Source organism: Lemur catta, chromosome 1 (genome assembly GCF_020740605.2).
Source record: "Lemur catta isolate mLemCat1 chromosome 1, mLemCat1.pri, whole genome shotgun sequence".
In the NCBI taxonomy this organism is placed as follows: domain Eukaryota; kingdom Metazoa; phylum Chordata; class Mammalia; order Primates; family Lemuridae; genus Lemur; species Lemur catta.
Genome location: NC_059128.1, coordinates 66969521 through 66993367, shown reverse-complemented (window position 1 = coordinate 66993367; position 23847 = coordinate 66969521). Strand labels below are relative to the sequence as shown.

Here is a 23847-nt window from a genome sequence, read left to right as displayed (position 1 = left end):
CTCAAGTGATCCTCCTGCCTCAGCTTCCTGAGTAGCTGAAACTATGGCGTGCGCCACCATGCCCAGCTAATTTTTCTATTTTTGGTCTCCTCTTGCTCAGGCTGATTTTGAACTCCTGGCCTCAAGCAATCCTCCCACCTCGGCCTCCTAAAGTGCTAGGATTACTAGCCTGAGCCATCATGCTGGCCTCAATGCATTCTTTACATAGTTGTTTCACCCTTTCTTTTACATAATTATAGTTTAATTTGCATATTTAAATTTAACTTGTATTAAATTAAGTTAGGATATTAAAGTCCATCAACAATCCTTAGGCCTGCTGATCTCTATGACCTCCAAAAGCAAGTCCAGTCAAAAAGCAAAGCAGCTTAAACGTTCATAATTCTGTAACTCCAGATGGCAGAATCACCTCAGGATTTAACCCCAAGCCCAGGCCAGAAAAATCCTTTTCTTCTTTTAGGACATAAGCTCCAAGGTAGATCTTCCAATTTATTACATTCTCAACAAACATTTATCAAATGCATTTCACATTTCACTCACCAAATCTGCATGTAGGGGGCAACTAGACATTTCAAAATCACACTCATGCTTATATTGAGACAGACAAGAGAACTGGGATGCTGTGGTTACAAAGGTAAAGAAGACATGGCCCTGTCTCTCCCTGAGAAGAGAGGCAATTTTGAGCAAATAAATACGATACAATGTGAGAAACTGTCATAGAGGTATGCATAAAGTCCCACGAGAAGAAGGGGAGACTTGGCTGATACTACCTGGGTGAACTGAGGGGGACTTTTCAGAGAGGAGGCCATACGTATGACGGGTGTTATGCATGATATGGTTTAGATGAATAGAGAAATGAGGGAAAGGTATTCCAGGCCAAGGAAATTGCATGTGTGAAAGCACAGAGATCAAATGTTTTTGTGGGACTAAGAGTAGGAGAAGTGCATGGGGAAAGAAAGTTTGAAAAGAAGGTTGGTGTTAAAGTATAAAAGACCATTTATGCTATATCAAGAAATTTGAGCTTAATGAGGAGACATAGAAGTTTTTAAACAAAAGGAGCAGAACTATATTTTAGAAAGTCAACTACTGAAAGTGTGGAAGATGGATTAAAACTGGGAAGAGACTGAATAGATAGAAATGATACCAGAAATCTGGGCAATAGATGAAGAGTGCCTGACCTAAGATAAAATAGACTGGAGGGCACACGTTTCAGAGATTATCTGAATGGGGAGGAATAATATCCATGACAATAAGGTACCTGTGTATCTATCCATCCATCTATCCATACATTTCTCCATTTAGCAAGACTTCCTCTGCCTAGGAATTTCTAGCCAGAGCAATCAGGCAAGAGAAAGAAATAAAAGGCATCCAGATTGGAAAAGAGGAAATCAAATTATCCTTGTTTGCTGATGATATGATCTTATATTTAGAAAAACCTAAAGACTGCACTAAAAAAACTCTTAGGTTTGATAAATGAATTTAGTAAAGTTGTAGGATACAAAATCAACATGCAAAAATCAATAGCATTTTTAATACACCAACAACAATCTAGCTGAAAATGAAATCAAGAAGGCAATATCTTATTCAATTGCTACAAAAAAAATCTAGGAATAAGTTTAACCAAGTAGGCAAAAGATCTCTACAAAGAAAATTATAAAACACTGATGAAAAAAATTGCAGATGACACAAACAAATAGAAAACATCCCATGTTTATGGATTAGAAGAATTAATATCATTAAAATGACCACACTACCCAAAGCAATCTTTGTATTCAATGCAATCCCTATCAAAATATCAATGTCATTTTTCACAGAATTATAAAAAACAATCCTAAAATTCATATAGAAAAAAAAAGAGATTGAATAGCCAAAGCAATCCTAAGCAAAAAGAACAAAGCTTGAGGTATCACATTACCTGACTTCAAATTATATTACAAGGCTATAGTAAGCAAAACAGCATGGTATTGGTATAAAAATAGACATAGATCAATGGGACAGAGTAGAAAACCCAGAATAAAGCCACATATTTGCAACCAACTGATTTTTGACAAAGCCAACAAGAACATATATTGGGGAAAGGACACCCTTTTCAACAAATGGTGCTGGGAAAATTGGATTCCATATGCAGATGAATGAAACTAGGCCCTTATCTCTCACCATACACAAAAATAAACTCAAGATGAATTAAAGACTTAAACTTAAAATGCAAAATTATAAAAATACTAGAAGAAAAGCTAGGGAAAACTCTTCTGGACATTGGTCTAGGCAAAGAATTCATGACTAAGATCTCAGAAGCAAAGACAACAACAGCATAAACAGACAAATGGGACTTAATTAAACCAAAAAGCTTCTGCACGGCAAAAGAAATAATCAACAGAGTGGACAATGTGTGGAATGTGACAAAATATCTGCAAACTATTCATCTGACAGGGGACTAATATCAAGAATATATAAGGAGGGGCCAGGCACAATGGCTCACTTCTGTAATCCTAGCACTTTGGGAGGCTGAAGTGGAAGGATCATTTGAGAACTGGAGTTTAAGACCAACTTGGGCAACAGTGAGACTCTGTCTCTACAAAAAATTTAAAAAAAAATTAGCCAGCATGGTGTCACATGCTTGTAGTCCCAGCTTCTCAGGAGGTTGAGGCAAGAGGATCACTTGAACCCAGGAGTCTGAGGATGCAGTGAGCTATGATGATGCTATTGCACTCAAGCCCATGCAACCGAGTGAGACCGTGCCTTGATAAAAAAAAAAAATAAAATAAAAACAAAAACAAACCAAGAATATACAAGCAACTTAGAGAACTCAACAACAAGAGAAAACAAATAATCCCATTAGAAATTGGGCAAAGGATATGAATAGATATTTTTCAAAAGAAAATATAAAAATGGACAATAGGTATTTGAAAAAAATGCTCAATATCACTAATCATCAGAGCAATGCAAATTAAAACCACAATGAGATATCATCTTACCCCAGTCAAAATGGCCACTATTAAAAAGACAAAAAATAACAGATGTTGGTGAGGATATAGAGAAAAGGGAATGCTTCTACACTGTTGGTGGGAATGGAAATTAGTACAACCTCTAAGAAAAACTGTGGAGATTTTGCAAAGAACTAAAAATAGACCTACCATTGGGTCCAGCAATCCCATTACTAGGTATCTACCCAAAGGAAAAGAAATCATTATATCAAAAAGACACCTGTACTTGTATGTCTATTGCAGCACTATTCACAATAGCAAAGATAAGGAATCAACCTAAGCGTCCATCAATGGATGACTGGATAAAGAAAATGTGGTGTATATACACAATGGAATACTATTCAGCCATAAAAAGAATGAAATTGTGTCTTTTGCAGCAACATGAATGGACCTGGATGCCATTATCTTAAGTGAAACAAGCCAGACATAGAAAGACAAACATCACATGTTCTCACTCAAAAGTGGGTGATAAAAAATTTGTATACATGAAAATAGAGAGTGGAATGATAGAAAATGGAGATTTGGAAGGGTGAGGGGGTAGGTGATGAGAAATTACTTAATAGGCGCAATTTACATTATTTGGGTGATGGATACCCTAAAAGCCCTGACTTGACCGCTATGCAATCTATGCATGTAACAAAATTGCACTTGTAACCTATAAATGTATATAAATAAAAAAATTCAAAAACAAAACCAAAAACTCACAAATGTCTACAGTTAATTACTATATATAAAGCACTGTGCTAGATGGCATAAACACAAAGAGAGTAAAAGCAAACCCTTCTTGAGGGAGCATTAATCTGGTATAGGAAGTAAAACAGGGAAGCAGGTAATGCTAAGAGCTACTTTTTTTTATGATCCACTTTTTTATGACAAGCCCTACCTGAGGCAATTTACTTACATTTTCTTTTACAGTAATCCTGTGAAGTAGATATTATTATCTCCATTTTATCAGTTAGGAAATTGAGGCTTAGAGAAGTTAGTAACTTGCTGAAGTTCTACAGCCTTGAATAGAGGCTCTAACACATTTATTTTACAACAAAGTCTGTGCTCTAAAGACAATGGGATTCTGCTGCGTGACTTTTGGAGTTTTAAATCGCCTTTGCCACTTATCAGCCCCATGACCTTGGGCATTTTACTTCTCTGTGCCTGGGTTTTTTCATATGCACAATCAGGCTAATAGCACCTACTTCATAAACTCAGTTAAAGCATTTGCCCTAGTGCCTGGCCAATCTTTCAAGCTCACAACATCTGATAGCTAATGTTATTATGCTGTCCTGCATAGGTAACAAGTGGTGAGCGCAACCAGCGCTGCAGGTCAAGTGCATGCAAGTTCAGAGGAAGGAAAGGTCACTTCCAATTGCAGGGCAGGAGGGTGAGCAGATTAAAGCAGGTTCATGAAGAATTCACTTTAATTGGGGGTTTCAAAAAAAAGTAAGACAAACATCTAGACTATAAAAGATATGGCTCAGTGAGGAAGACAGAAAGAAGCTTGTCATCTGTCATTTGTATGAGTGACAAGCAATAAAAATGCAAGCAAATAGATAATTACAAAGTGATAATTGAACAGGGTAGTGGGAGAGAAAGTGAGGCTTTCTACCACCCGAGGGGTGGTGCTGGTAGGTAAGGGATTAGAGGGAAGACTTGATTCTATCTTAAGGTAGAAAGCTGTTCATATGTAGATCAACTGCTGTTTGGGAATTGATACCCAAAACTGGCCCAAACAAACTGAAATGCAAATACTCTTAGAAACAGAGGCTATTAGTAATGCAAATATGAAAAACATCCAATTTAAGGAGAACAACAACAAAACACCTTACTCAATCTTTGAATGACTCAATCTGTGAATTCACATCCTAATGATTTTGACTAGGAAGGATAATTTTTCTTTGTCCTGAGCTAAGTAAGATTAATCAAAGTCATCCTGTTCTTATTGCTCATTCATTAGTTCAACAAATATTTTACTGAGAACTTACTATGTGTGGCATTATCCTATGTCTGGGGAATACATGAAGTTTCTTTTTTTTTTGAGTCCTCATTTCTTGCTCCAAAGGGCTTTTGGAACAAGAGGACACATCAAGAGAACCCCAGGCAGGTTCTGATACTTGTCTACCGATGTTTTTGGATATGGAATAGAGAGGACCAGGTAATATATACAGTGTGTCCTGAAATGATCTATGGGGAGAGGACAGAGTACTCTCGATTGAAGAGTTTGGGAAAAGATTCTGATGCTCCTAAAATTTATTTTTTATTTCTATTTTTTTAAATTTCAGAATATTATGGGGGTACAAATATTTAGGTTACATATATTGCCTTTGCACCATCTGAATCAGAGCTACAGCATGTGCCCATCCCCCACACAGTGCGCACCGCCCATTAGCTGTTAATATACCCATCCCCGCCCACCTGCCTGACATCTGATGAATGTTACTTCCATATGTTCACATATGTGTTGATCAATTAGTACCAATTTGATGGTGAGTACATGTGGTGCCTTTTCTTAATCAATATTATTTACGTCTGATATTCTAACTATTTCAAAATAATTTCAGGTAGATTTTTAAATTATACTTTGGATAAAATTAAATATTAAAATATAAAATCATAGATATCTATATGAAGCCAGAAGAAAATATTTATGTGATGTGATGAGATAACTGCATTAATAATAGCACTTATTTTAATTTTAAGATTTCTGAAAACTTAAGCAAGCAAAGAGAAAATATATAGAATACAGCAAAATATATATCTTATATGTTCTAATTTTTAAAAATTATGCAAACTCCTCAATTTCTGCAAATATTGAGAAATATCAAATATCAAAAAGTATTGATATTTCTGCAAATATCACAAGCATTCATTTACTCAGGCTATCAGCTTATTTTTGAAATAAAATTTGTATTTTAGAATAGTTTCATATTTACAGAAATAATTGCAAATATTATTTATTTATATGGAGCACAGAGAGTTCCCATACAGTTCACAACTATAGTTCTAATTATTAACATCTTACATTAGTATGGTACATTTAGCACAAAGAATGATCAGATATTGATTGATATATGCTTGTTGTCAGGGATCTCCAAGAAACAGAACCAATTATTTGTGTGTGTATATATATATACATATATATGTGTGTGTGTGTGTGTGTGTGTATGTGGATATATATATATATAGGGGGATATTTATTATAAGGGATTGGCTCATATGATTATAGAGGCTAAGAAGTCTGAGAAGTCCCAAGATCTGCAGTTGGCAAGAGAGAGACCCAGGAGAACTGATGATGTAGTGCCATAGTTCCAGTCCAAGCAGGAGGGCTTAAGAATCAGGCAAGCCAATGGTATAAGTTCCAGTCCAAAAGCCTGTAGGTTTGAGACCCAAGAAGGGTTGATGTTTCAGTTTGAATGAGGGCAAGAAAAGACCAATGTCCTAGCTCAAGGAAATGAGACAGCATTTTTATTTTTTAGAGACAAGGTCTTACTCTGTTGACCAGCCTAAAGTGCAGTGGCCTGATCATAGTTCACTGTAACCTCGAAATCCTAGGCCTGCCTCAGCCTCCCAAGTAGCTGGGACTACAGATGCACCCCACTACACTCAGCTAATTTTTAAATTTTTTGTACAGATGGGGTCTCACTATGTTGCCCAGGCTGGTCTCTAACTTCTGGACCCAAGCAATCCTCCCACCTGGGCCTCCTAAAGTGCTAGAATTACAGGCCCGAGCCACTGCTCCTGGACATCCCAAATTTAATTTGAACTAGTAAACATTGTCTGTCTTTCACATTCCTCTGCACATCCTACTTCATTCCTGTTCCTCCTGTACCTGCATCTTTTGTGATTCAAATTTACCAAATCAAATTTCTCTTTCCACCTTTCTGCAGTTCCTCAAAGCTAGATTCTGGGCTCAGCCCCAAGCCTGGAGGGGCACTAAATGGATTCAGAGTTGCTGCTCAAACACTGATTTCCATGGAAACCAAAGGACTAAGAAAACAAAAAGAGAGGAAGAGGCAGCCACTGCCTGACCTCTTAAGCTCACCCTCTAAATTCTTTCTGCTTTTGGGCATGAAGGCAAGGGCTTATTTGTATAACTAACTAGTAGAACGAAATAACCTGACCCCCTTCTCCCACCACCACATTTCTTAAGAACCTCTGTTCTTTTTGACAGTAAGTGAAAGGCAGTGGGATATTGCCACCTGGTGGTAAAAGTGCCAAGTTACAGCTAAGAAGAGAGAGGACCTAATTAATAAGTGAGCATTGTTATTAAGTAGCTGCAAAAGGAAGAGGATGCAAAGATGTAACATTCAGGAACCACTCCTAGGAAAGTGTTTAACTGTGATGCATTTAGCAGCGGTCCCCAACCTATTTGGTACCAGGGATCAGTTTCATGGAAGATAATTTTACTACGGATGGGGTCGGGAGGAGGGGAATGGTTTTGGGATGATTCAAGCGCATTACATTTGTTGTGCACTTTTATTTTTACGATTATTACATTGTAATATATAATGAAATAATTATACAACTCACCATAGTGCAGAATCAGCGGGAGCTTTGAGGTTGTTTTCCTGCAACTAGATTGTCCCATCTGGGGGTGACGGGAGATAATGACACCCAAAGTATGTTGCTTATGTCCAGTCTACTCCATACTCTCATTTTGGTTGCTGTCACTGCAGAAAATCCTGCTTCACAAAGATAGAATGTTGGAAATGGAAACAGGCTTTTCAGTGCTTTTATGGCAATCTCAGGATATTCCGCCTTGACTTTAATCCAGAATGTATGGAGATTTGAAGTGTCTCAAACATACTTTTAAGGCCACCGACATTTGTGATATCAAGCAGTTGATCCCCTTCTAGCATAGACAAATTTCATTCAACTGGCTTATTCACAAATGGGTTGTGGATCCATTCCTTCCCAGTTCGGAGGTATTTTGTAGTTGGGAAGTAACACTCACTTGAAAGTGATCATACACCAGCTGGGAGAAAGAAGGCCCTGGTTCAGTCTCTTTCAAAATCTCTGCTAATGTTTGAAATGTGTCAAAAATCCCAACGTTCACTCATTGGTCTCATAATTCCAGTTTGGCTTTGAATGCAGCCACTTTTTCTGCTGACTTGAACACAGTAGTTGTCGTTCTCCCCTGAAGTGACGGATTGGGTTTGTTGAGCAGGTTAAATAGGTCACATAAGTAAGCAAGTTTTGCGACCCATTCTGTGTGTGAAATGTGCTGCCAGTGGTGACTGTGTTTCTAAAAGAAATCTCTGGAGCAGCACTTGTAACTCAAAAACTCTGGCCAGTGATCTACCTTTAGAAAGCCGTCTCACTTCTGTGTATAAGAGAAGACACGTGTGCTCTGTGTCCATCTCCTCACAGAGCTTCGTGAACAGACGTGAGTTAAGAGCATGCTCTTTAAAGTGGTTGATGATTTTAATCACATCCGGCAAAATGTTGTTTAGTTCAGGTGACATTTTTCGGCTAGCCAGCATTTCTCTATGGATGACACAGTGAGTAGACTCACATTCAGAAGTCACTTCTTTGACCTGAGTAGTGAAATTGATAAGGAAAAGCCCCATCTATTACTTAGCACAGCAGCCACCTGAGACCCCCACCCCTCACGGAAGACCCGCATCAGCATAATGCTAACCTAACACCTGGCCCATCAACTAAACTATTATCTGGCACATCAGCATAACACTAAACCTATTACCTGGTGCAGCAACTACCCTATTACCTGGTGCATCAACATAATACTAACCTGACACATCGACTAACCTATTACCTGGCAGGCATTAGTCACCTGAGACCCCACCCCTTGGATCACCCCAACTTAATAAAAGTGGGAAAAATTGGGTAGACGGGGCTCAGAATTTGGTGTCGAGACCCCTCTGAGCCCACTGGTGAATAAACCTTGATTCTCCGACTCTCCGTGTGCAGCTGGGTTTGTCCTCAGGATCACTCGCTGTAACAAAATCAGAAAGCCATCCTGTCACGGCGGCTGCTCTGTCCATGCATATACCCACACAAAATGACCAATTCTGTTTTCCTGATATGTAATCATTCAAAGACTTGAATAGTTCTGCAGCTGTGGTATTTGCTGGCAACAAAAGTGCACATAATATATCCTCATGAATATCCTCCTGAAAAATATATTGCACAAAAACAAGCATTGTTGTCAACATCAGTAGACTCATCAACCTGGATTGCATACAATGGTGATTCATTAATCCTTTCTAACAATTGTGCCTCAATATCCTCTGCTATTCCATCAGTTTGTCTAGTTATGGTGCTAGCTGAAAGAGGAACACGTGCCACCTTTTGAATTGTAGCCTTTCCTACAAGTTCATGGAAAATGTCCTTAGCAGCAGGCAGGATCAACTCTTCACCTATCGTAAAGGGCTTCTTCGCTTTAGCAATGTGGTAAGCCATGAAGAATGATGCTCTCATTGCAGACACATTTGATGAAGTGGTGGCCTTCAATAATTGCTTCTGTTCTTCATGTTCACTTTTTTTTCTTTTGAAAAACTCCGAAGGCTTGTCTTTTAATGCAGGGTGCTTGTTCTCCAGGTGGTGAAGCAGTTTTGAAGGTTTCATGGCTTCATGTGGCCAGTCACCACGTATTATACAAAGTGGACTTGGAAAATGTGAATCATCTATTGCAATGAACCCATAGTTTAAGTAAGACTCTTTGTATTTTCTTTTAAATACGGTGTTCATTTTGTTGACAGTCTTAGAGTCTTCTGCTGTGTCATCATTGGATCTTTCCCCCTTTTCGAGGAAGCTCTCCAGTGACTTTTTTAAAACTCATTTTGGCTAGGGTTAGCTTGTCGGCTTACCAAAACTGTGACTGAGACAAGTACACAGTGCAGGAAAGAAGCATGGATGGAAGTGGTAAATAAAACAATGATCGGGCTACATGCGGACTAAAGCAAGTGTCAGATTCTGACTTAAAGTCTGCCACCAGATGCAGCTTAATTGTCACTTGCCACTCACTGATGGGGTTTTGATGTGAGTCTGCAAGCAACTGATTTATTATGGTCTTTGTGCAGTCAAACCCTCCTGCTAATGATAATCTGTATTTGCAGCCACTCCCCAGGGCTAGCATAACTGCCTCAGCTCCACCTCAGATCATCAGGCATTAGATTCTCATAAGGAGCACGCAACCTAGATCCCTCACACGCACGGTTTACAGTAGTGTTCATGCTCCTATGAGATTCTAATGCTGCCTCTGATCTGACAGGAGATGGAGCTCAGGCTGTGACATGAATGATGGGGAGCAGCTGAAAATGCAGATGAAGATTCGCCAGCTGCTCGCCGCCTGCTGTGCGCCCGGTTCCTAACAGGCCACTGACCTGTGCTGGTTCACAGCCTGGGGGTGGGGGCTGCAGCATTTAGTACTTGCTCCTTCTCACATACACATTTTCTCAAAATTTAAATACCGTCTTTATGTCGATGACTCAATTTCTTTTGCATCTAATCTAAATATGGAAACATAAGGTCTAGTTTTATATTTCCCAATTTCATACTAGATATTTCTTACCTATATCTAGTTGGTGCACAAATTCAGCATAATACTGGAGCTGGGCAGTGCTTTTCCACTCCTTTCCCTGCTAGAGGGCAGCCTTTGCCAGCTTACAAAGGGACCGACGTCAGGAGGTTTGCTCCACTGTCTTTTCCATAGAGCCTCTCTGGTTCCTCCAGGGCTGTGAATCCTTCTGCTGCTACTAGTGAGTTATAACCTCCCACTCCCAATAGGTTGTCCCCCTTTCCCTTCAGGAGCTGGGAGGGAATAGGGAAGGGCAGATCCATCTCCTTCCTCTTGCTTCTTGCTTCCTTCAGCCTTCCCAAGACAAACACAACAGAGATCCTGCCATGGTTTTTTTTTTGAGAAAGAGTCTCACTCTGTTGCCCAGGCTAGAGTGCGGTGGCCTCAACCTAGCTCACAGCAACCTCAAACTCCTGGGTTCAAGCGATCCTCCTGCCTCAGCCTCCCAAGTAGTTGGGACTGCAGGCATGCACCACCATGCCTGGCTAATTTTTTTCTATATATTTTTAGTTGTCCAGCTAATTTCTTTTTCTATTTTTTTCTTTTTTTGTAGAGGTTTTGCTCTTGCTCAGGTTGGTCTCAAACTCCTGAGCTCAAATGATCCACCTGCCTCGGCCTCCCAGAGTGCTAGGATTACAGGCGTGAGCCACCATGCCCAGCTGATCCTGTCATGTTCTTAGCTAGAAAGTTAGGGCAATTTCAGAAAGAAAATACAATGTAGGAAAGATAAAAATTCAAGTTCTACCTCACCTGTATTTTCCCTTTCACTGTGCAAGAGAAGGCACCTCAAAACTTGGGCCTTCTCATGGGAGTCCCTACGGGTACTGCCTCCATCCCTGACCTGCCAGTGCAGTAAGTAAGGCTCCAGTTTCTTAAGTGAGTTCTTTAAATTCAATCTTTCTACCAGTGAGAGCTGCAAGCTTGCTGGTTCTTCTAAGAGTTGATCTATTAAGTGAGCACACTTCTCAATGTTGTATATTGTTGTCATCATTCATTAATTAGATTGACACAGTCTGAATCTATGCTGAAGATAGACTGCCTCTCTCTTAGGAAAGCTCTGATCTTACCTTGCGTCAAGGAGTGTACAATTCTTTTTTTTTTATTTTTTATTTTTTATTTTTTTGAGACAGAGTCTCACTTTGTTGCCCGGGCTAGAGTGAGTGCCGTGGCATCAGCCTAGCTCACAGCAACCTCAGACTCCTGGGCTTAAGCGATCCTACTGCCTCAGCCTCCCGAGTAGCTGGGACTACAGGCATGAGCCACCATGCCCGGCTAATTTTTTTTTGTATATATATTTTTAGTTGGCCAGATAATTTCTTTCTATTTTTAGTAGAGACAGGGTCTCACTCTTGCTCAGGCTGGTCTCGAACTCCTGACCTCGAGCGATCCACCCGCCTCGGCCTCCCAGAGCTAGGATTACAGGCGTGAGCCACCGCGCCCGGCCTATGGAGTGTACAATTCTTTCTTACTCTTCTGGGAGAGCCTGTGGCATCATAGAAAATCCTTGTAGTTTTAATATCTGACTCTCAGTCATAATGGGTGTCAGCCTTGACAAAATTCTTTTGATTCAGTGCCTCTCTAATGGGAGGTTGTGGGGGATTGGGGTGAAGAGACTGGTTTGCTATTCTCTTCCACTATATCAGCATGTCTAAGCTACAACTAAGCAGGCGCTCAGTGGCTCCTACCTGTAGTCCCAGCTACTCAGGAGGCTGAGGCAGGAGGATTCCTTGAGTCCAGGTGTCAAGGCTACAGTGAGCTATGATTGTGCCACTGTACTCCACACTGGGTGACAGAGTGAGACCCTGTCTCAAAAAAAAACAAAAACAAAACCAAAACAACCCCCTCAAAAAACACAAAAAAAACTAAAAAAAACCCCAAACAAGTAAACAAACAAAAGCCACGACGAATTATCTTCTCTCTTAAAGCACCTCTGCCTCCTAACTTTGCTTTCTCTGTAGTCAGGCTTTTCTACTTTCATTCTTTCTGCAAAACAAAACCAAAACCAGAAATCTGAGAAAAACCAAAATAACAACAAAAATCAGTCCTTTTATTAAGATACTTCTCTTTTTTATTTCACTTATTTATTTATTTATTTTTGAGACAGTCTCGCTCTGTTGCCCTGAATAGAGTGCAGTGGCGTCATTGTAGCTCACGGCAACCTCAAACTCTTGGGCTCGAGCCATCTTCCTGCCTCAGCTTCCTGAAGCGGCTGGGACTACAGGCATGCGCCACCACGCCCGGCTATAAGATACTTCTCATATCCATGATTTTCTTTCTATTTCCTCAGGTACTCCCTAGTCCACACCTTTACCACTTCACCCTGGGGAATCGCCTCTAACCCTCCTGCTCCAAATAAAACTCTTTTCTTCCTCTCTGCTGTTCCTCACAGCTAGTCTCTGGGCTCAGCCCCAAGCCTGGAGGGGGAGTAAATGAATTCAGAGTTTCTGCTCAAACATTGATTTCCATGGAAACTGAAGGGCTACTCCCATTTTCTTACTTCCGGACTGCCCCTTCACTGTCATTTTCATTCTCCACTCCATCGTACAAACTGTTTCTTTAATGTCACTTGTATCAGGTCCCTCATCTGTCCAAATGATTTCATTGCTCTCAAGTTGCAGCTACATTCAGTCTGCACTACTCACTCTGGTTCTTGAGGCCTCTTCTCCTTTGGCCTCATTCTTGTCAATTAGCCTTGCCTTTCCCTCCCTGCCTCTGCCTCCCTGGGCTCCAGTCTGCCAGGCTCCTCCTGTTTCCACACTCCCATCTCTGTACCTCCTGATGTCCTAAAGCCCCCCTTCCCTCCCGCTCCACCCCAGCTTCTGTTCATCTCAGTTTCTCTGAAAGGCTACAGTACTGTTAGTGTTCTCCTCACAATCTAACATGTAACATTGTTTGCTGCTCTTTACCATGTGTATTCACTCCGACTAAATAGTCATAGACGTCAGAGAAGAAATCAAGGCTTTTATGCACCTTCTATAATGCCACATCTCTGGGGCTGAGCACACTACAGGTTCTCCATTAATACTTGCAGATGAAACTTTGTACTTGCATGTGAGTCACATTTGACCTCTCCTTTCTCCATAATAGCACAGCACATTGTTTGTACCTTGATTATACTGCTTACCATAGTTTACCTTTAAAGGTGGAGTTCATATTTGTTTCCTTGGCTACACTGGAAGTTCCTTAAGCATGGGGACTATCTTTTATTCACCTTGGCATTTAGCAGAGTACTGTGGTTAGAAGAAACTCAACAACTATTTTTTTCCCCTAGTGTAGTGACCGAGGCTCTTGGCTCTTTAAATGTACACTGAAAAATCACCAACATGAGGCAGATTGATTAACAGGAGAAAAGGAATACAATTTTATCTAACGTGTGTATACGGAGGCCTTCAGAATGAAGACTCAAAGATACAGAAAATATGGTCCATTTTTATGCTTAGTTTCAACAGCCATGTAGAAATATGATTGGACAAAAAGTGTGTGGTCTAATGCTAACAGAGCGAGTGGGGAAAACCCAGCAAGGCCTGTCTGTCCAGATTCTTCTTGGCCTTTCTGAGCATGCATTCCTTCTTCTGGGTGTGGGGCAGGACCCTTTCTGGAATGGGGGTCTTATGACCTACAGTCAAACGAAGTAGGTCAGATAATTTCTTTCTCCTTTACTCTGTAACCCAGTCTGGAGTGCAGTGGCACAATCATAGCTCACTGAGCCTTGAATTCCTAGGCTCAAGCAATCCTCCTGCCTCAACTTCCTGAGTAGCTAGGGCTACAGGCACATGCCACCATGCCTGGCTTATTTTAAAATTTTTTGTAGAGATGGGGTCTCACTATGTTGCCCAGGCTGGTCTCAAACTTTCCTGGGCTCAAGCAATCCTTCTGTCTTGGCTTCCCAATGTGCTGGGATTGTAAGTGTGAGCCACCATGCCTGGCAGGTAATTTCTTTACGGCCAATTTTTACACAGAATAATGTTAGGTATTTTGGCTGGGTTTCAGGGAAATGGGTTCTGGCTTTTATGACACACCTTGAGGAAGAGGGATTCTAGTTTCTATGGCTAGCCTCAGGGAAGAATGGGATTGTGAGGCAGGAGGACAGAAGGCCAGAGAAAAACTTTTGCTTCTGAGGCCTTAATTTTAGGGTATTTTTTTCTGAGCCCCATCACTGGCATGAATACTTTTATATAACTGTGAAAAAATAAGCCACATATTATGAAGATAAATCCATTGAGAAGATAGTAGTAAATTTTTAAAAAAGAGATTACTATAATCAATTAACTATTCCATTCACAGCATTTATAATTAAAGTCTTTATAAAAAATTTTATGTACAAAAGGCTAGCATTGTTTCTTTCATCAGGTGGATGTTTTGGATAATCCGTTCAAGGAAGTTCACTTAGTTCAACTTAAAGAAGCTCATATCTTTCGTGTCTGACCAGAAACACCAGTGGCACATATTGATCTGTATTTCCAGACCAGACCATACTAATTTGAGCAGATATAGTAAAAGTGAGAACTTTGGCCAAATTTTTGTGGCTGGCTTCAGTAGGTCTGTTGGTGATCAATCTTGCTTTCAGGGATGCAATGAGGCAAGAGGTCAACAACTGTTTTTTGTTTTTTCATTATCAAATTCTTCAAAGCCCTGCGCTGGCTCTGTCTCTGTGATAGTCTCCTAAAGATAGTAATAATAATTATAGCTAATGCTTAGCTAACATTTATATAGCCCTTAAGCCCTTAGTCTAGGCCAGGCCCTGTTTTAAATATTTTGCTCACTTAACATTCCCAACAACCTTAGGAACAAGGCTGGGATTAGGGTGAGGCAACAGAGGCACCTGGGGTACAAAATTTAAGTCACAGATTTAGGGTTGCACAACTGTATTTTTGCACCTACGTGCTTCTCTCTAGTTCTAGACCTGTTTATGAGGTAGGTACCAGTATGTACCCATTTATCAGATGAGTAAACTGAAGCACTAAGAGGTTAAGTAACTTGCCTAAAGTAATACAGATAGTAGGCTGGGTGTGGTGGCTTGCATTGCCCGTAATCCTTAACACTTTAAGAGGCTGAGGCTGAGGCTTAGCCTGGAGGATCACTTGAGGCCAGGAGTTTGAGACCAGCCTGAGCAACATAGTGAGACCCTGTCTCTACAAAAAATAGAAAAATTAGCTGGGTGTGGTAGCATGTGTCTGTAGTCCCAGCTATTCAGGAGGATCGCTTGAGCCCAGGAGTTTGAGGTTGCAGTGAGCCATGATGATGCCACTGCATTCTACCTGGGGTGACAGAGTGAAACCTTGTCTCAAAAAAAAAAAAAAAAAAAAAAATCATAAAGATAGTAAATGGCAGAACTGGGATCAAATCCTTTGAATCCAGTCAGGCCTCAAAATCTGCTCTTAACCAGTCTCCTACACTATCTTTTTAAGTGTTAGATTAATTTTTAAAATGCTAGGCTAATTTTAACCTAGTAAAATGTTCACATATTGGACACAGTTAGATAAAGTGTAAGCTGCTGATACCTATAGACTGTCTGGAGATATGTACCTCAGGGGACTTGGAAAGAGGTAAGTGCATCGAGGAACCAGGGTATAGCAAGGGGAGACAGGCTGGAATGTGTTTGTAACTAAAAAAACAGGAGCCTAGATTATGTGATTGCACTGTCACCTGCCTGAAGAAACACTTCATAAACATAAGGGGAATGGTCTGCTTGGACCCTAACAAAAAAGTTCAGAGATAAAGACTCTCATGTTGAACCAGCATTCTTTGAAAAGAGCAGCTGTAGATACTCACCAGGCTTCAACTGGTCCTGGGTAAATGGGTCTGTTTTGAATGCAATTGATCCTCTCAACCCCAATTCATATGTCGAGGCCCTAACTCCCTGTGACTGTATTTTGCAATAGGCCTTTAAGGAGGTAATTAAGGTTAAATGAGATCATAAGGGTGGGCCTCTAATCCAATATGACAGATATGACTAGTGTCCTTATAAGAAGAGGAAGAGTTTATATCTGAGTGAGAAATTTCCCCTAATCCTGATCCCCATAATAAGATATTAAAATATCATAAAAGAGGACTTGATGTGGTGGCTAATGCTTATAATTCCAGTACTTTGGGAGGCCAAGGTGGGAGGATAGCTTGAGGCCAGGAGTTTGAGACCAGCGACATAGAAACCCATCTTTACAAAAAATAGAAAAATTAGCTAGGCCTGGTGGTGTGTGCCCTTAGTCCCAGCTACTTGGGAGGCTGAGGTGGGAGGATCACTTGAGCCTAGGAGATTGAAGTTGCAGTGAGCTATGATGAGGCCGCTGCACTCCAGCCTGGGAGACAGAGTGAGATGCTGTCTTAAAAAAAAAACAAAATTAAAAAAGAAAAAGTGCCCCAAAGTTGGTCTGGAATGGAACCATTTTGTGTGATATAATTCTTCTTGGAAGAAATTAGCATTTTAAAGAAATTAGCTTAAAACAATTTTCTGATGAACTTTTAAGGCATTAAGACTTGTTCTGTGAAATCAGTTACCCACCTCCTCAACAGCTGCCTTGAGGCAAAAAATCTAGTGGCTTTTAACTAGATTTCTTTTCTTTCTGGGTCTTTTCTGACAGTGATTATCTAACCATTCTCCTTTCCAATAAATAGTCCTTCCACGAGTTACTATTTTAATCGGCTGACCACAGGGGGCAGGAAGAATCTATTTATTGATTGTTCTAGGAGGCTCAGATAGAGCTATTCCCAGCTAATCTGAAAGCAGGTTCTAGAAGGTACCAGAAGAGCTTCAGCATTATTATTCCACAGTTATTTCACAAGGAGTAGAGCCAAAGAAATCTATTTTCTTTCTGTTGTATCCAGAAGAAAATTAATAATCACAGTGGCAGTGTTTGCTTACGCCTGTTTAGGAGAAAACTATCTGCAGTCTATGCTGTGAAGGAATCAAATAAGAGTCGAAGTGTCCTGGGATGGTGGCCTGTCCCAGGCGGGTGACAGAGACTGCAGAGGTCAGATACCATGAGGCCGCCAAGGCATTTGGAAAGCTGTTCTAGACGGTTATAGGGTAAACATTTGACGAACAGAGACCTAGTTGTGGGGCGGAGGATAGATACTGCATTCAAATGTTCACTCATTATTTTTTCACTTGTCTGATAATTTTGGTTAGTGATTTCAGAACAATGTTACTTAACAGTGGTAATAGTAGACATCTTCTGGCATAAATGGAATGCTTCTAGAATTTCATTACTAAGCATAAAGCTGGCTTTTGTTTTGAGATATTTCAATATTTTATAGATGTAAATTTACACAATATTTATATAGCTATATTGCTATATATTTTGTTAAAGTATCAACCTATTTATTGAGTTCAATAAATTAGGACCAGACGTTGAATTTTAGTAGATGTCTTTTCACTATCTACTGTAATGATCATATTCCTTTTACCTTTGGTCCATGAGTATGTTGATTATTTAATACATTTTCCAATATTGAAGTATCCTTGCATTAGTAATAACTGGGTGTTTATATGTATTGTGGATTGTAATTGCTTCTATTGTTTTATTTAAAATGTTTGCTTTGCCATTTGTTAGAGAATGAACTGTAGATTTTTTTCTTTGTCAGGTTTGTTCTCAATGTTATAGTGGTTTAAAACAGATAATTTGGAAGCTCTCCTTATTTTTCCAGAATGGCTTAAATAGTACTGGAGTTATTAGTTCTTACAAGTTTGATAGGCTGGACATGGTGGCTCATACCTATATTCTCAACACTTTGAGAGGCTGAGGTGGAAGGATCTCTTGAGGCCAAGAGTTTGAGACCAGCCTGGGCAACAGAGCGAGACAACATCTCTACAAAAAATTTAGCCAAGTGTGGAAGGCTATGCCTGTATTCCAAACTACTTGGGAAGCTGAGGCAGGAGAATCGCTTGGACTCAGGTATTCGTGGTTACAGTGAGCTATGATAGTGCCACTGCACTCTAGCCTGGGCAAGAGTGGGATCCTATCTCTGAAAAAAAAAAGAGAAAAGTTTAATATAATTTATTTGTGAATTAATTTAAGCCTGTTGTATTTTGGGGATTGCTTCTTGCTAAATTTCTCAAATTCTTTTTGGTGACTGGCCTTTTTAGATTTTTTTTTATTTAGCATTCCTGGAATTAGTTTTCATAATTCCATGTTTTTCTAGAAAATCATCTGTTTTGCCCAGTTTGCAAACTGAGAAAGTTGGGAAGCTCTTATTGGCTGTCTAAGATGGCCTTCAATATTCCCCCCTCTATTGTACACATTTTCTCCCAATTATTTAATCAAATACCATCAAAATTCTTTCCAGGTGCTGATGTGAAGGAATTTTGCCCATGTAATTAAGGTTCCATATGAGTGAATCTTAAAATAGAAAGATGAGCCTCTGTAGTCCTAACCTGGTCAGGGAAACCCTTAGAAAGGACTGGCTTCTTCCTGGAGTGAGAGGTTGGAAGCATGAGAGGATCTCCTGGCAAGGGAGATTCTCTGTTGTCTGCTAAAGAAAAAACAAAAACAAAACCAAGTTGTTTTCCTTTCACACTCTCACACTGCATCTGATATCAAATGTGTGAGTCTTTCCACACCTAGAAATTCTCCAGTTCTCTGCAGACACCAAATAGATGTCCTACAATTCAGTTGCGTTCTTACACTATCTCCCTGGAGATGGCATCAGAACCCACAGGTTAAGCGCTCAGTCCCACAATACGACTCCCATTTCAGATGGCAGTTGCAAGTCCCAGGTTGTCACCTGCACTTCTCACCAATTGGCTTTAAAGTGGGGTCTCCCACAACCCCCTGCTCAGGTTTGAGAAGGTGCTGTAATAGCTCACAGAACTCAGGGAAACATTCGCTTATGTTTTCTGGTTTATTATAAAGGATATTACAAAGGATACACGGAAGTAGCCAGATGAAGAAGTATACAGGGCAAAGTCTGGAACTGTTCCCAGCGCAGAAGCTCTGTCTCCATGGGGTTGGGGCATGCTGTTCTCCTGGCACGTGGATGTGTTTGCCAATCTGGAAACTCCCTGAAACTGGTCTTTTGAGGATTTTTGTGGAGGCTTCAATACATAGGCATGATTGATTACCAATCTCCAGACTGTTTTCCCTCCCCAAGGATGCAGGGTGGGTGTTGGGCTGAAAGTTCTAAGCTTCTAATCAGGGCTTGGTCTTTCTAGTGACCAGTCCTTGCCCTGAAGCTATCCAGGAGCCCAGCAGGAGCCTCCTCATCAGAACAGAAAACACTCCTATCACCCAGGAAATTCCAAGGGATTTAGCAGCTCTGCGTCAGGAACCAGGGGCAGACACCAAGTATGTATTTCTTTTTATGTCGCCCTGACTTTGAAGATGGGGGGAAGGGCATGTGGCAAGGAATGTGGATGACCTTTAGGAGCTGAGAATGGCTGTCAGTTGACAGCCAGCAAAGGAATAGAGACTAAGTCCTATAATTGCAAGGAAATAAATCCTGCCATAACCATGTGAGCTTGGAAGAGGACCCTGAACTCCAGATAAGAATGCAGCTTAGGAACATCTTGATTTTAGCCTTGCGAGGCTCAGGGCCGTGAACTAAGTCATGCTGTGCTTGGACTACTGACCTATAAAACTGTGAGCTAATACCGGTCTGTTGTTTTAAGATGCTAAGGTTGTGGCAATTTTTCATGCAACAATAGAAAACTAACACATTGCCCATCACGTTAGAGTAAATCCAAACTTCTTACACAGCTTCTGAGGCTTTATATGATTTACCCTCGCCTGCACCTGCAGTGTGATCATGTAGCCTCTCCTCCCTACACAACCCTTCCACAACACCAGCTTTCCTTTCAAACATGCCAGAGTTTTTCTGTCCAAGAGCCTTGACTAGCCTTTCCCTCAATTTGGAAAACTTTTTCCCAAGATCTTCTTGGTTATGGCTTTCAAAAAGTCTTTTATTATAAAAATTTTCAAATATACATGAGTAAAGAGAGTAGTAGAATGAACCTCTGTATTCACCCAGGTTCAGTGAACATATGACCTATCTTTTTCATCTATATCCTTTCCCCTCCTTTGCCTTACTGGATTTATTTTCATTTTTAATTATGGTAAAATGCGCACAACATAAAGTTTACCAGCTTAACCATTTTTAGGTGTATAGCTCAGCAGTGTTAAGTACATTCACATTGCTGTGCAACCAATCTTTGGAACTCTTTTCATCTTGCAAAACTGAAACTCTATACCCATTAAACAACAACTCTCCATTCCTCCTTCCCTCCAGTTCCCAGTAGTAACCCTTCTATTTTCTGTTTCTATGAAATTGACTGCTCTGGGTACCTCATATAAATGGAATCATACAGTATTTGTCTTTTTGTGACTGGCTTATTTCACTTAGCATAATGTGAACTTCCAGGTTCATCCACGTTGTAGCAGAATTTCCTGCCTTTTTAAAGCTGAGTAATACTTCATTGTATGTATATATCACATTTTGTTTATTCATTCCTCTGTTTATGGACGCTTGGGTTGCTTCCACCTTTTGACTAATGCTGCCATGAACATGGGTGTACAAACTTTGCTTTGAGACCCTACTTTCAATTCGTTCGGGTATATACCCAGGATTGGAATTGCTAGATCATATTGTAATTCTATTTTCAACTTTTGAGGAACTGACATACTGTTTTCCATAGTGGCTATACCAGGATACATTCTCACTAATAGTGCACAAAGGTTCCAGTTTCTCCACATCCTTGCCAAAACTTGTTATTTTCTGCCTTTTTGTTTTTTGATTGTAGCCATCCTGATGGATGTGCCGTGGTATCTTATCACCAGATAATTTTTTAAAAAATCCAAGACATCATATAATTTCATCATGGCTGATGTTTCACCCTGTGACAAGAATGTTTCTCTGCTGTTGAAAAAGAGTCCCTGGAAGACATCCTATGCAGATTTGGAGTCTTAAAGTACTAGAGTCATTTGACTACAAGATCGAGGTTATAAACAACACAGAGGGGGCAAAGTCAAGAGAACTGCAGAAGTGAAGCAAGAGCCCTGACTGAACCCTGCCTGATCATTGCCTTACCTTTGCAGCTGAAAATAAGTTAATAGACTCTCATTAAAGAAATTAGTTTTTGAATTGTGTTTTCTATTACTTGCTGCTGAAAGCATCCTTGTGCATTCCTATTTCCTTTTCTTCATAGCATGCACTGTTACCTAGTATTTTTCTTGTTTATTTATTATTTATTAATTATCTGTCTTTTCTCATAAATTGTACACTAAACAATAGCAGGAATAAATTCTTTGTACTTACTGCTGCACTCTCAGTGCCAAGACCAGTCCCAAGAACATGATAGTCACTCAGTAGATGTTTGTTGACTGAATAACTCAAGGTGCATTGAACAACATTTTTACACAAAGACTTAAAAGATGTTTTATCACCCTAATGAAGCAATCTTTGTAATTTTAAGGAAGATGATCCAAAACTCTACTTAAAACCTTAATATGATGCTTAATACAAATTTAATAAGGGGGTACTAGAAAGAAGGAGCAACTTTATCTACACCTTATTGCTTTTATTTGATTTCTTTGATTTAAACTTAAATTACATTAGTGGATTAAGCCTATATTGGGGTCAGGTTTATACTGTGTGCCCAATTCACTTTTTTTTTTTTGAGACAGAGTCTCACTCTGTTGCCCGGGCTAGAGTGCCATGGCATCAACCTAGCTCACAGCAACCTCAAACTCCTGGGTTCAAGTGATCCTCCTGCCTCAGCCTCCCAAGTAGCTGGGACTACAGGCATGTGCCACCATGCCTGGCTAATTTTTTCTACATATATTTTTTTAGTTGTCCAGTTAATTTCTTTCTATTTTTTAGTAGAGATGGGGTCTCGCTCTTGCTCAGGCTGGTCTTGAACTCCTGACCTCAAGCGATCCTTCTGCCTCGGCTTCCCAGAGTGCTAGGATTACAGGCGTGAGCCACCACGCCTGGCCCCAATTCACTTTTTAAACAGATGTTTGCTTCAGAATTATTCCATTTTAATCTTTTTTATTTTATCATATATATATATGATTACTTTAACATTATTTTATTAATTGTTAAGATAATATTAATAGCTACAACAGCAATTGTGCTAAGCACTGGAAAAAGAGGAACAATATGCATAATAGCCTTTGAAAATTTTTTGGGTTCATGAGCTATCGATTTAAGCTTATTTTTATAATTCGTTATTCAAGCATTTTATATGTTAGAAAGATTAAGATATTTCATAAGTAATATTCTAGTTTGAGGATGTTGATACTTAGTGTGTTGTCTGTTTCCTGAACAAAATACTGAGAAATTGTGTGGATCAGCTTCATCCAAGGGAGAATGATTAGTTTTCTGTCTCCATAAATTAGATGAACTTGTGAGTCCCTTAGGGATGAACATATACATGATCAAACCTGACTATCTGCCATTACAAAGAAACTTTGTTTTGTAGATAACATAATTTCACTACATGGTTAAAGAAACCATCCAATTTAGAAAGCCGGAGAATGAGAGAGAACCATAGCAGAATGAGACTGGAGATGTTAAGGGCTTGAAACCAGAGATATTGCACCAGATTTGCCCACATTTATTGGGGCCTGGCCAACTCAATGAAAGCTTGTCAACCTAAATTGATATGAAATGCTAACTTGAATAAATCTTCGTGGCGCCCTGATCAATTGCCTTATAATCTCTCAATGGAAAATTTCATATTGAGCTTTACATTTTGGTGTGTGGGAGTTTATTATTGAAACATTTCAAAAGACTTTGCTGTATCTTTTCTTCTGGATTGTTTAATTTGGTTTAGTTTATGAAAGCATCAGTTTAAGAGAAGGCTTACTCCTTCAGCAGGCAAGATAGAGTAAGCACTTTAGTTCCTCTTCACACACCCATTGTGGCCTCAGGAGGTCTTCAGAACTGGGCCTGTTAAGATGCACACAGTAATTTTATGTCTAGTACTAGCTCCCAAGGTATATATCCAGTTGGAACAGAACCGAAGAACGTTCCCCCAACAAGAGAACTTTAGTCCATCTCACGAGGGCTTAGCCAACATTAGCCTAGAGGCTGAAAAGCCCCATGGGTGCTCTGGGTGTGGGACTCCTCTGGGTGTCTAAATGTGCCATCTGTTGCTATTTTCTGGGTGAATTTAGTCTCATTCTCTTCTCTTATAGCAGCTGAGAGTTGTTTGTCTGGAGGGGATACTAAGAAACTGTCAGAAAGTGGTCCTATTTCACTTTAAACTGTTTGATCTTGTATTGATATCACAAGGCTATATAAAAGGGAAAAAGCAAGAAGGAAAAAAAATCCCACTGAAACCTAAACATTATAATAAACTCTGCATGTGAAGGCTTCCCCAGTGAAAGACAGACACTT

The 23847-nt window shown here is 39.9% G+C and overlaps 1 long non-coding RNA gene across 1 annotated transcript; it reads left to right on the top strand.

Moving 5' to 3' along the window:
• Positions 1-12766: 12766 nt before the first annotated feature.
• LOC123620910 lies at positions 12767-21255 on the top strand. Its single transcript, XR_006728982.1, has 3 exons — positions 12767-12799; positions 19661-19793; positions 21245-21255. It is a non-coding gene; the product is annotated as an uncharacterized LOC123620910 (long non-coding RNA).
• Positions 21256-23847: the final 2592 nt, after the last annotated feature.